At 42.6% G+C, this 12,716-nt stretch overlaps 1 long non-coding RNA gene across 1 annotated transcript in view; it reads left to right on the plus strand.

Annotated features, from left to right (window-relative positions):
* LOC118081821 (uncharacterized) overlaps positions 1-12,716 on the plus strand; it is a 37,169-nt gene that overhangs the window by 2,755 nt on the left and 21,698 nt on the right. The window lies entirely within an intron of this gene.

Consider the following 12,716-nt stretch of genomic DNA (forward strand, 5'->3'; position numbering starts at 1 on the left):
AGACTTAGAGGTATTCAGCTGGAGGTGTCCAGGTTGAAGGTGGTATAAGAACAGCCTGCTAAACATTCGGAACAATGTTAAGGGGACCTGACGTGACGTCGCATGACATCCTGATGTCTCTCCATGCTCAGCTCTCTGTTCAACCTCAACAATGGAGGGACTCGGTCCTCTGGAGACTGTGCCTATGCTGTTACATCAGGCCAAAGGTCCATCTAGTCCAACAGCCTGTTCTCACAGTGGCCAACCAGATGCCTGTGAGCAGAGGCTGTGAGCAGAACCTGAGTCCAACAGAATTCTCCCCACCTGTGACTCCCAGCACCTGCCATTCAGCGGCACGCTGTCGTCTCTGACTCTGGAGGTAGAGTGACACTTCTACTTTAAGGCTGCAACCACTTGTCTGGGAGCAACGCCCTATTCAGCCCCCTATTCAGGGGAAGAAATGAAGGCTGGCTTATGAGTTCCTTCTCCTCTATCACGTTTCTGCTGCCCTCCATGAGTTGGAGCTGAATATCTGCACCAGGAACCATCTTTTTCATGCAGGCACCTCATATGGTTTAGTACTTAGACCCTCGCTCTCCTCCGTCATACAATGGCAAACTCATGAGGGGAAGATGCCTGCATAGAGCATGAATCAAACTCTCCTCTGGATACACATGCAAATGATTGCACTGTACTCTCTTTTTTAAAAAATGAGTACCTTTAAAGCCTTGCAGCAATATTTTTCTACATGTTTACAGTATTATAGCAGGCCTCCCTCCTCCTTAATTTTTCTCCGTTTATCGTTAATTACCACAGTCTCTTCCTGTCTTTATGACGGGCACTACTTGCTTAGGGCAAAACATCAGTGAGCACAGATGAAGTTTTTTGTGTTGTGGTACAGTCTTCAAGCAAGAACCAATTGGTGTGAGACACACACACACACACACACACACACACAAATGACTTGCACTTCTAGGTCATTTAGGTAGAATCAGGGGAGAAAATCCAATAATTTATGTGACATTCTGTTTCACATTACATTTTCCAAAGTGCTATGCACAGTTAGTATCTTTAGGTGACTTAACAGCAAATGAATTTCACCGTTTAGATGGTTTATCTATTTCTCCCAGAGTCCCAAAGCACATTCCAAGATGGATTTGTATGTGTGTGTGTGAGAGAGCCAATGTAAGCATACTTTCTGCATGTTGTAACAGGAGGCACACACCTAAAATGTTCATATATTCAGTCACTACCTACCCCACACCCAGACCTTAAAATCCTGTAATTTCCTGCCATTGAAGGAGTACATATGTTGAAATATTATAGTTGACAGTCGGTGATTAAAACTGCTTTGCTGAAAGCACATGTAGATTCCTGCTTTACAAGCAAATATTCTGGTAATCCCCTTGATTCTTTCAAAATATTAGGTCGGAAAAGGCCGTGCTTACATAAAATATTTATTTAGCTGCAATACTAATGGTACTCTATAGAACAACCCAATATATCGATCTGCTTTAATGAACTTATTTGCATGTGAAAGGAATTCTTGCTCCTTCTCCATTTAAATCATGTATCACATTGTAAAAATAAGAACTACTACCAAATTTATGTGACTAAATCATATCTACAAAGAAACCATTTTTAAAAAGCTACTAATCTATATAACTTATTTAGAATTAGATGAAGAGAGATCATAATGTATATGTTTTCTTGCATTGCTTAAGAGACTATCATTCTATTAAGCATAATAAAATTACGGTTTTGGGGGTGGAGAGTCATGCTGTTATATTATGGTAGAATAAAGTTTAATGGGGAACAAGGGAAGGAAAAAGAAAAATGAATCGGACCTAAGCCCAGAAGCTCTCGGCAGAAAACAGAGCTTTATTGACACCAATAAAGTGTCGATACAGTGCCTACAGTGGATATTCCTAAAACATCTCTGAGAAATGCTTGTTCAGTGCTGTTACAAGCTGCTAATCACATCATGAGAGAGTTAGTCATGTTTTTTGTTAATTAATTAACAGCAGGCATAAGGGGGTGATTTTCATCAGGTCAACAGAATGCAAGAAGGCTTTCTTCCCCTGATACAGTTGAGTTAAACTCACCCCTGTACTTCTGTTAGCCCTAGACAAAAGCTCCTAACGGCGCCAATGTGCTAAAGGTGGGCCAATTTTGGCTGGGAGCATGCCAGGGAAGGAACAAAAAGAGGGGGGTGGGAGACGTGCTGCTATTTTGAAAGAGATGTCTTCCTGATTATGTCTTTAGCATCAGCTGTAGCTTGGTTCTCAATCTTTCCTTGAAACCAAGGATGGCCAACAGATGATTCAAGGCAGCCTCACCAAAACAATGAGCACCTGGGATTTCAGTAACCGTAAAGATAAACAATCATACTTGTGTTTACCAGACATTAACAGTCAATGCTTTTGAATTATGGTGCTGGAGGAGACTCTTGAGAGTCCCATGGACTGCAAGAAGATCAAACCTATCCATTCTGAAGGAAATCAGCCCTGAAGGACAGATCCTGAAGCAGAGGCTCCAATACTTTGGCCACCTCATGAGAAGAGAAGACTCCCTGGAAAAGACCCTGATGTTGGGAAAGATGGAGGGCACAAGGAGAAGGGGATGACAGAGAACGAGATGGTTGGACAGTGTTCTCGAAGCTACCAACATGAGTTTGACCAAACTGCGGGAGGCAGTGGAAGACAGGAGTGCCTGGCGTGCTCTGGTCCATGGGGGTCACAAAGAGTTGGACATGACTAAACGACTAAACAACAACAACAACAACAACAAAAACCGTCAATTATGGCGTTATTTCTGTTTTATACTTTAAATGGTGGGGGCAGGGGGAGAGAGGGGGAGAGACAATTTCCTTGAATGTAGGTTGCTACTTTTGAATGGCATGGTCAGGATCCGGGGAGGAGATAGGTGGCAAATAATTGGAAGTTCCCCATCCCCATCCCCCATCGCCTCATAGCAGCAATACAATACGCTATGAAGTCATATTTAGCCATCCTGACACAGAGTGCTTGTTGTGCTTACTGAATAGTTCTTAGCAAGATACCCTGCAGCTTGATCCTGGGTGCAGCATGCAAAATGCTTCATTTTTAAGGTCCGCCATTGCTCCCTTCTGCTTTGTAATGCTAGACCTCTTTAAAGTTTTGAAACGTTTAAAGAAAAGCAACACTTGGCAGGAAATAGTGCTGTACACAAAATCTTCTCTGGGCCTTCCATGTGTAATTCATGGAGAAATGTGTTGTAGAAAATCAGCTTTAGAAATAAAGGTAAAAATGGCACATCAAAGCACCCAAGTTATTCTGACATAGATAATGAATTATTTTGTTTGCATTACTTTAAATTCTAACGCCAGAAGATTGGTAGGACAGAGTCAAATCTGCTACTTTAAGGATCTGATTCCTTCAAAATCATTTTTCTTTTGAAGTCTGGTATTTATCAAATTGCCTTATTCCATCTCATATTTTTTTATGTTGTCCAGGAACTTCCTTCATTTTCATGTTATTTATATGCTCTGTCAACCCTTTCTTTTAATATGTCATCTTTTTGTGGCAAGCGTAGATCTTCATTTTTACTCACCGCAGCAAACAAAAAAGATGAAACACAAAGACCAGTGTGGAAGATCAGGCAAGCAGAATAAAACAGATTGTGCCTTAAAATTCTTACAAGCTAGGTAGATGTTGATATAATCAGTGTCACACTATCAAGATATAACAGATGAATTTCAGAAGCGTATATACGCTCCATTCTGTTTTAATTTGAGGTGTCACGTAAAGCTGCTGCCTTGGCCTCCAATCCATTAAATAACTGCTAGAATCACACATATTGGCAAGGGATCGCAGCTCTCCATCATACTCCTTCCACCTGCTACACAGTTATAATAAAAAGTGATGGGTCTTAAACCTTGGAATGAGGCCTCTGCTCCAGCCCAGTTCACCCACTGAAAACCTAAGCCATGGGTCTCAGAGTTAGAAGCAGTATCAGACAGCATGGTGGAACTGAGGTGCTTATCTGACCTACTGGGAGCTGAGGTGCTACTTCTTACTGGGCTTGAGGTGTCAGGGAGGTCAGGATGGTGCAAATGCGCTGGTTGGAGTGCTGGATTAGCTCTGCTGGGGTGTTTGCACCATACTAACCTCCCTGCTGTCTCTCCTTTCCAGTGAGCAGCAGAGACTTAGCTGTTAAGAGGTTAGGTAAGCACCTCCACCCCACAGCACCACCCACTCCTGGTCAGAGGTCAAGCCCAAGTCCTTTTTCTATAGCAATTGTTTTCACAAGGCTAAAAAGAGAGGCATGATCTGGCTAAAACTGGGGAGGGGGGAGAGTCTAGGGGTGGGGCTTCTGCATTTCCTTAACCCAACCCCTCCTCGCAATAATTTGAGCACTGTGTTAGAATGCAGACTTTCTCTTTGGCCCTCTTCACATGCCCCCTTTTAACAAAGCAACTGCAGGTCATGACCCGTGACCTAGGGACCTTGCTATGTGCAAGGAAGGACTTTTGCCAGGGGGGGGGAGCAGCTGTTAAAATCTTGTTCTGGGTGCTCCTGGTTGGAAGCCACAGTCCTATCAACATCCACTTGTGGTTTCTCTGCCCGTGGTACCTTGTGGTTTCCCTTGTGGTACCTCTGCCTTCCCAGCCTCACAGATCTCAAAGACTGCACTACAGGGTAAAATAGAGTTGCCATACATCTGGAATTTCCTGGACATACCCGGAATACTGCATTCGGAAGGAGTGTCCAGGTGGAAATCGGCAAAATGTCTGGGGAAATCCAGACATATGGCAATCCGTGTTGGCAGTGTCTGTCCATTTTCCAGGGGAAAAGTTCAAAAACCTCCAATTTTTGTGATTTTGCCAAAAAAGCTAAACAACTTGTGTCCAGATTTTCACTTTTTGAAATATGACAACCCTAGGGTAAAAGACCCTTAACCAGCCAGCCAGCCAGCCAGCTCCGCCAGAGAGATGGAGATTACCACACTTTGGGTCTTGTCAGTTTATGTAAGGCTTCAGTTAGCTGTAGGTCCCTGCAAGACAGTATCTTCTGTGGCTACTTTTGCCAGCAGGATCTAAAGTCATCTTCTTGTCCTGAGACTTGGCCTGTGTCGTTTGTACGGTTGATGGTCTCATAGGACTCTACACAGCAGAGACAGGAATATGACTCTCTTCTCAGATGGGACAGGCACCACCTGAGATTTGTGGTATATAATGCAAAGTGGTATAAAACTCAAATAAATGAATAAAATTGATCCTGTAATTCACTTGGAAACGTTGTTGTTGTTGTTGTTGTTGTTATAAAAAGAAAATTGAGGTGAGTTTAAGCTAGTTGTGTAAGTTCACTTTCCTCTTTTGACACAACACTCTTTCATCATCAACATGCCTTGCAGAATTGAGCCAAAGTTAAGCATTTTAAAGCCCCGTTTCAATGGGAGGGTTAAGTGTGTGCTTCACACTCCCATTGAAATTGATAAGACCTAAGAGGTTTGGGAATAGACATAGGACCTATGATTCTGTGCCAGAAGATGTTTAAGCTAACAAGATCCAAAAGAGAAAAAGAGCTCTGTGTCATTTTTTGGCTGGAAATGTTTGCCATAGTATGTTGAATAAAATGCATACAAAAGGGGGCAGGGGATTTAACTGTGCCTCAGTAATTTCATCAAATGTGCTTTATAAGAACAGGGAGGGGAGGCTGCAATAAACAAAGAGAAGAAAATTCCGTGGTCAAATTCCCTTGTACCTCTCCCCCGTCCTCCATTTCTTTGGTACTATCTGACGACTGAACAAAAGTCATGTATCTAATAAACTGTTGTGCATCTAATACACAAAATTGTCTTTGACTATTGGTGAAATGATAAAATGTTTCCACTTGGTGGCAGGTATTGCTTTTTAAAAAATAAATGTGTAACATATAAAGGCTTTTAAAGATAATTGGTGCATTTTTTATTATTAATAACAGTTCTGCTTGTGCCTGAAAGGCACACTCTACTTGACAAACATGGAGGAACTACCCGTTTCCCCAAGGGAACAATAGGATATATAATGTCTCAGGAATACATCATCAGAGATAATCTTATGCCAGGCTTCCCAGTATACTGTTTTTTCAGCGTACCTTAGTACAATAGCCATACACAGGTTGCAACTTCAGTTAACTCCCTTTTCAGCTACAAGGAGCCTATGAACGAATTGCTTAGCCATGGCAGTGAACTGTGAAAGGTGGAAAGAGACAGTTCTGATACAGAGTTTTCAGAGATTGCCCTCCAATTGGAACATTAGACTCCACAACTCAGGCCAACGGAATTCATGATCAATAGTGTCTAAAGCAGCTATCATGAGCTCCGAATATTTTGCATTCCGTGTTCGGTAACAGAAGCCAAAGCAGCTAGTTTGTACTTTCTAGATCTTTCTGAAGGTGCAGCTTACCTGAAAAGGGAAAGCTGAAGATCAGGCACAAAATGATTTCTGAATGAGAGCCACACAGTTAAGGTCTTTGAACAGTACAGCCTCCCAAAGGGATATGTTTGTAAACCAAACTGGTTGCCTGTCTCTACTAAATGGCACGGGTGTAGATTACTTAATTGCATTACTCTGGTCATCCCTTCTATATCAGTTGGCAGCATCCACAGAAACTAGTTGACATATACAGGGCAACTATGTAATTTTACTACTGGCGATCCCAAACTAAGCAAAAATGAAATGAATGAGTGGTTTCGCCCAGCCCCCCGCACACCGAATATGATTCAGAGTGTAAGGCCAGACAGTCTGGATTAATTAGGCTACTCACCATCCTGAGGAGTTCCTCTGGGCAGCACTGGGCAGATGTTATGACAGGAGAGAAAACAGATTTATTTCTCTGCTGTCAGAGCCACTGCAACTGGTCTGCTTCATCCCTTGTTCGCTACCTGCCCTCAAATTGTCTGCTTCCAGAGTTATCCATCTCGGTTTGTGAGCCACTGGAGTCTGGTAGCTAATGAGGTGTGAGATCTGGGTTCAAGTCCTGCCTCTGCCACCACTGATTTGTGTCAGACAGACTGCAATCCCTCAACTTCAGTTTCTCCTTTATAACCTGCAAAAATGACAGCCCACTTCACTGCTCTGTTCACTGCTCAAACGCTACAGAAATGGGAAAACCCTAGACTATGCAACTGCAGCAGAAGTCTGTTACAGTGAAATCACGTCCCCCCCCCCAATTTTTACAGTAGTCCTAGCCTACCCAAGGCATCCACAGCTTCATAAACTTCCCTGTCATATTCAAGCTACTTCATTTTATTTCACCTTTACTTTGTATACTGCCTTTCTATGTTACAGTACGCAAGGCAGTTTAAAACAACAAAATAGCTTCTTCTTTGGCGATCACTCGTAACCGGGTAAGATAGTCTTCCATGAATATGGTCTTAACAGTGTGACTGTGGAGGCCAATTCTGAATCGACATGTCCTTCCACACTGGGGACATGGGTTTCCGGGTGGGAGTTGATCATGCTGAAGGTTTGCCAAACATGCCTTCCTCTTAGCTCATTTCTCCCTTTCCTCCTGAGTTTGTGCTTCTTCAAAGTCCATGACAACTTTAGTAGAGGCTGTTCTCCATTATCAGCACTCGCAGGCCAGTGTTTCCCAGTTGTTGGTGCTTATCACATTTTTTTTAGATTTGCCTTGAGAGCGTCTTTAAACCTATTTTGCTGTCCACCGGCATTACATTTTCCATTCTTAAGTTGGGAATAAAGTAGTTGCTTTGGAAGGCGATAATCAGGCATCCAAACAACATGAACAGTCCATCGAAGTTAATGTTGAAGAATCATTGCTTTGACACTGGTGACCGTCTTCCAAAATGATATGTAACATTTTTCGGAGGCACCATTATACACAATAAAGATCACACACCTTATAATAATCCGATCCAATACAAAAAAAGTCATAATATACTTATTTTCCACAAACTCCCAACCTACATTTAGATTCTAAATGGCAACTTTAGCGCGCTGGGGTGCAGGGAGGCGGGAAGCCTTTAAACCATGTTTAAAAGCTCACATCTCCATGCAGGAAAAGTTGATAAAACTTACAGAGCAATCCTGTATCTTCTTGCCGTATCTAGGAGCATGTATCCCTGAACTTGGACTTTTGAGTAGACCTATAAGCACTGTAAGGCATTATAATAACCATTACATGGTACAGAATCCTGTGATATTGTTCAGTTAGAAACTGGAGTAAGTAAGCCCATCGGTAAGTCAGTGATTAGGAACAAATTCATCACAACAAACCGGGGGTGGGGGTGTGTGTTTAGTATTTCCAATAAAATTTGTGATATATTTTGTCCCCCTTTCACAATTGCTTTATTTCAAACTGACTACTTGCTTTCAAATGATTGCCAGAGCCTATTGTCAACATCTTTTTATAAAACTTGGCAGTTATGCCAAATAAAACAGAGCAACCTCACAGAGACAAGAACTGGCAAGATTTCAATGCATTCATATTAGTTTTGCACATTTTCTGCATTCCGGAAAAAATAATTATAATGTGATTTCTCTTCATGTGAAAAAGTATGCAAGTACTAAATAATTATTCTACATCAGAAATTACGCTTTATTCATACACTTGTGTAATACAGTACATCAACCTTACATTATTTACTTGAGCATCTACATTCAGGTCTTACATTCAGGTAAGAAGTTAACATTTGTAAGCCTTGTCTAACATCAAGAAAGACCCCTTTCTTTGGATTTTTTTACCTGGGTTTTACACATATACATATAACATCCAAGGGAACATTCTCTTCCTCAGACTTTGACTCACCTCCCCTTCCCACAGGCTGACCTGAGCAAATAGGAACTGTTAGACTGAATTATAACAACATTCAGAGGCTGTCTGTTTTCCTCAGCGAAATAATTCCTTAGGTGTATTGGGAAGCAGCTCTCGGTTTTTCCTGGTCTGTCGGTGAACTTTAAGAGGCAGGAGTATGATTGGCAAAGTGAGAATGGAATGGGGATAATCTTGTGCCCTCAACAACCCTGATATGGGAAGGGTGTTTCCTTTCTTGATTCTCCCTTTTGCCAGAACTTTTGCACAAGGACGAGCCACCATTTTGTGTTGTTTCAAAAGGGAGTTACCTGGGACAACATAACCGTAGGACAGATTTTATGTTTGCATGTTAAGAAATCCCTCAAAACAGTACTGAATGTCCGTTGGCATCTCACATTTCAGTGGCGCCCTGTGAGATGCCAAAATTCAGCATGCACACCCTGCCTCTTGCCTTCCTTTGGACTTCATAGTTGCGCCGCCTGCTGCGGCATATCAGGAGCTCTGCGCCCAGTGCGGCCAAACTGGTCACGCCTTCATAGATCCACCTTTGTGAATGTCCTGTAAAACAGGTCTCCTCCACACAACCTATTAATTGGGCATTCATCTTGATTTGCTTGTGCGAAGCTTATGCAGAAGTTATACTATATCCAGTCTTTATTCATTCTGACCTGCTTGCCTGGAGGTTATAAGGCAGTAAACATGTATCCTTGCTTTTTATACTAGTTTGCTTGCAGAGTGTTTATACATCTTCCCATTGGTGTATAAACTTCATTCACCCCACATTTTCAAAGCTTTCCCCCATCACTTTCCTAACCAGAGAAAAACTCCATTTCTTTCTTAAGGTGGATTTGTAGTGCTAGGGCAACAGAGCACATTAATCCACTTTAATTTCGCAACCTAAAATTTTCCAATATGCACATGAATCTCTCCGACAAAACAGTGACCGTCTGCAGGCTCCCACCTTGAACTTTTGCTTAGCTTTATTATTTTCCCTGCCCCAAACACAAGAGGTTTCCATTTTTCACTCTTCGCTAGGAGGTATTTTTTCCGGGCAAGAGCATGCCTCTGTTTCTTTCTCCTTTGTTCTGCTTGTAAAGCAGATCCATGTGGGGTTTCTTGTATTGATTCCTTTTCACATCCATAGGGGAAGTGAAGGAAATATAAGATGGGATACATGGGGCAGGAAGCTTTCTGCTTTGCTTGGCAAATACTTCTGGGATGGTGGCAGTAGAGTGAGCCGTGAAAAGGTCCATTAATCCCGGGAGCAGAGGAGGGACACATTTGAAGGCTTGTGACCCTGTGAAATTTTTACAGAAGGCAACATAACATTCCTGGATTTCTGCTGGAAGTAGAATGTCACATACATTTCCCATGGAGGGAGTTAGTGGCTTTGCAAGAAACAACTCTCGCAGACTCGAAAAATAATCCAACGGAAACATGAATATTTCATTTTAAGACAAATGCAGGTTTAGGGAAGCTAAGCTTTCCTTCAGTTCCAAAGGATAGGTTTGGCATTTTTACATAGCACTCAGTAATACACTCGTCAATCCTGGAGGAATAGTAAATGCTCACACCATCTGTTTTAATATCTAATTTAATGTCTGCCATCTAGCTGACCTTCGGGTTTCGCTCCTTAGTGGAGACCATCAATCTGTGCAGCTGGCAAGCCGTGCTCTGTGTGTACCTGACAAGTGGGTTTTTGTTTCTTTAATTTTCAAAATCCCTCACAGAAAAGAGGGGAGGGGACACCCAATATAAACTATGCAACAAAAGAACAAATGTTTTTGTTGTTGTTTGTTGTTCTTTAGTCGTGTCCGACTCTTTGTGACCCCATGGACCAGAGCACGCCAGGCACTCCTGTCTTCCACTGCCTCTTGCAGTTTGGTCAAACTCACGTTCGTAGCTTTGAGAACACTGTCCAACCATCTTGTCTTCTGTCGTCCCCTTCTCCTTGTGCCCTCCATCTTTCCCAACATCAGGGTCTTTTCAAGGGAGCCTTCTCATGAGGTGGCCAAAGTATTGGAGCCACAGCTTCAGGATCTGTCCTTCCAGTGAGCACTCAGGGCTGATTTCCTTCAGAATGGATAGGTTTGATCTTCTTGCAGTCCATGGGACTCTCAAGAGTCTCCTCCAGCACCATAATTCAAAAGCATCAATTCTTCGGCGATCAGCCTTCTTGATGGTCCAGCTCTCACTTCCATACATCACTCCTGGGGAAACCATAGCTTTAACTGTACAGACCTTTGTCGGCAAGGTGATGTCTCTGCTTTTTAAGATGCTGTCCAGGTTTGTCATTGCTTTTCTCCCAAGAAGCAGGCGTCTTTTAATTTCGTGACTGCTGTCACCATCTGCAGTGATCAATATGCAGTAATATTCAGCACACAAGGAATTTGTATGTGTCAAGTTGCAGCCGAGCTACAATGCCCCCGAGATAGTACACTAAAAGAAATGGGCAAAGCTAGATGTGGGCACAAGTAACCACTTAAAGTTCTCCATCCTATCTGGAGTAGGGTGTGGGAGTGGTCATTTCACCAAATCTCCCCTGTGTTGTGGGCCTGTGCCCTGAGATTTTTAAGAATCTAGCCAGGCCACTGCTTTTCCTTAAGCACCTGCACCTCAAATCCAATAAATGGGTGGTAAAATCGGAGCGATGGGGGAGGCATTTCAGCTCAATGCTATTTAAAACCTTTAAAAATAAAACCTACGAAAATAAAAACAATAACAACTTTCTGCCTACCTCTGCTTGCGAGTTTCTGGGAAAGTTAACATTTTTAAAGCTCTTACAGACCATTTTCTTCTGCACAGTTTACACTCTTACTTACAACTTCTAGGCAGGTTTCTTGTGATGTATTTTGTTTGTTACAGAGGGAAAGGAATAGAATATGAATCATAGCATTTCTCTCCACTGCATTCATTCATCTTCTGGCAAGGCTTTGTCCATGAAACAAGAGCTGCAAATAGCGAAGGGAACAACTGAGACAAGCCTTGGGGGTCAACTAAGGAAGCAGCTTTATCGGCAAGGCAAAATGAATCTGGAAAGGTGAATCGTCTTTCTGGGGTATCCAGTCAAGTACACAAATAAACTACTATAAATTATTCCCAGTTTAGACCGCTTCCTGAACTTGGCCCAGAAAAAAATTGGCATGATGAGGAAGAATAAATTTGACCATTCCCCCACCCCCATTTCTTGTTTTTCCAGTACACTTTTATGCACTTTCTCATGATATACACATGGCGCATATTAACCCACGGTGCCCTCAGACAGCACCTACTGCTCCTCCCAATTTGGGGGAGGTGGGGCTGTTGTACTGTTAAGAGTGCTGAGCGCAAAAAATAAGATCATAAGAAAGAGTCTGATGGATCAGGCCAATGGCCCGTCTAAGCCAGCATCCTGTTCTCACAGTGGCCAGCCAGATGCCTACAATCAGAATCCGAGCATGAGAAAACTCTCACCTCCTGTGGCTTCTAGCAACTTGTATTTGGAAGCATTGCAACTCAGACCATGGAAGCAGAGCATGGCCATCATGGCTAGCAGCCATTGATAGACTTATTCACCATTAATTTGTCCAATCCTCTTTTAAAGCCATCGCAAATTGGTGGCCGTCGCCGCCTCCTGTGTGAGTAGGGTTGCCAGACTCAATAGAGGACAGGACTTCTGTGCCTTTAATTGCCCTGCTCTCTTTTGAGTCTGGAAATCTTAAAGAGAAACCAGAAGACCCTTTGCTTGGAAATTAAACAAAGGGTCTGCTAGTTTCTCTTTAAGGTTTCCAGACTCAAAAGAGAGCAGGGCAATTAAAGGCACAGAAGTCCTGTCCTCTATTGAGTCTGGCAACCCTATGTGGGTGCAAGTTCCAAAGTCCAACTAGGCATTCCACCAAGAAGTACTTTCTTCCATCTATACAGAATCTTCTAACATTCAGCATCATTAGGTGTCCCACG

This window comes from Zootoca vivipara, chromosome 3 (genome assembly GCF_965207765.1).
Source record: "Zootoca vivipara chromosome 3, rZooViv2.hap1.1, whole genome shotgun sequence".
NCBI classification, from domain to species: domain Eukaryota; kingdom Metazoa; phylum Chordata; class Lepidosauria; order Squamata; family Lacertidae; genus Zootoca; species Zootoca vivipara.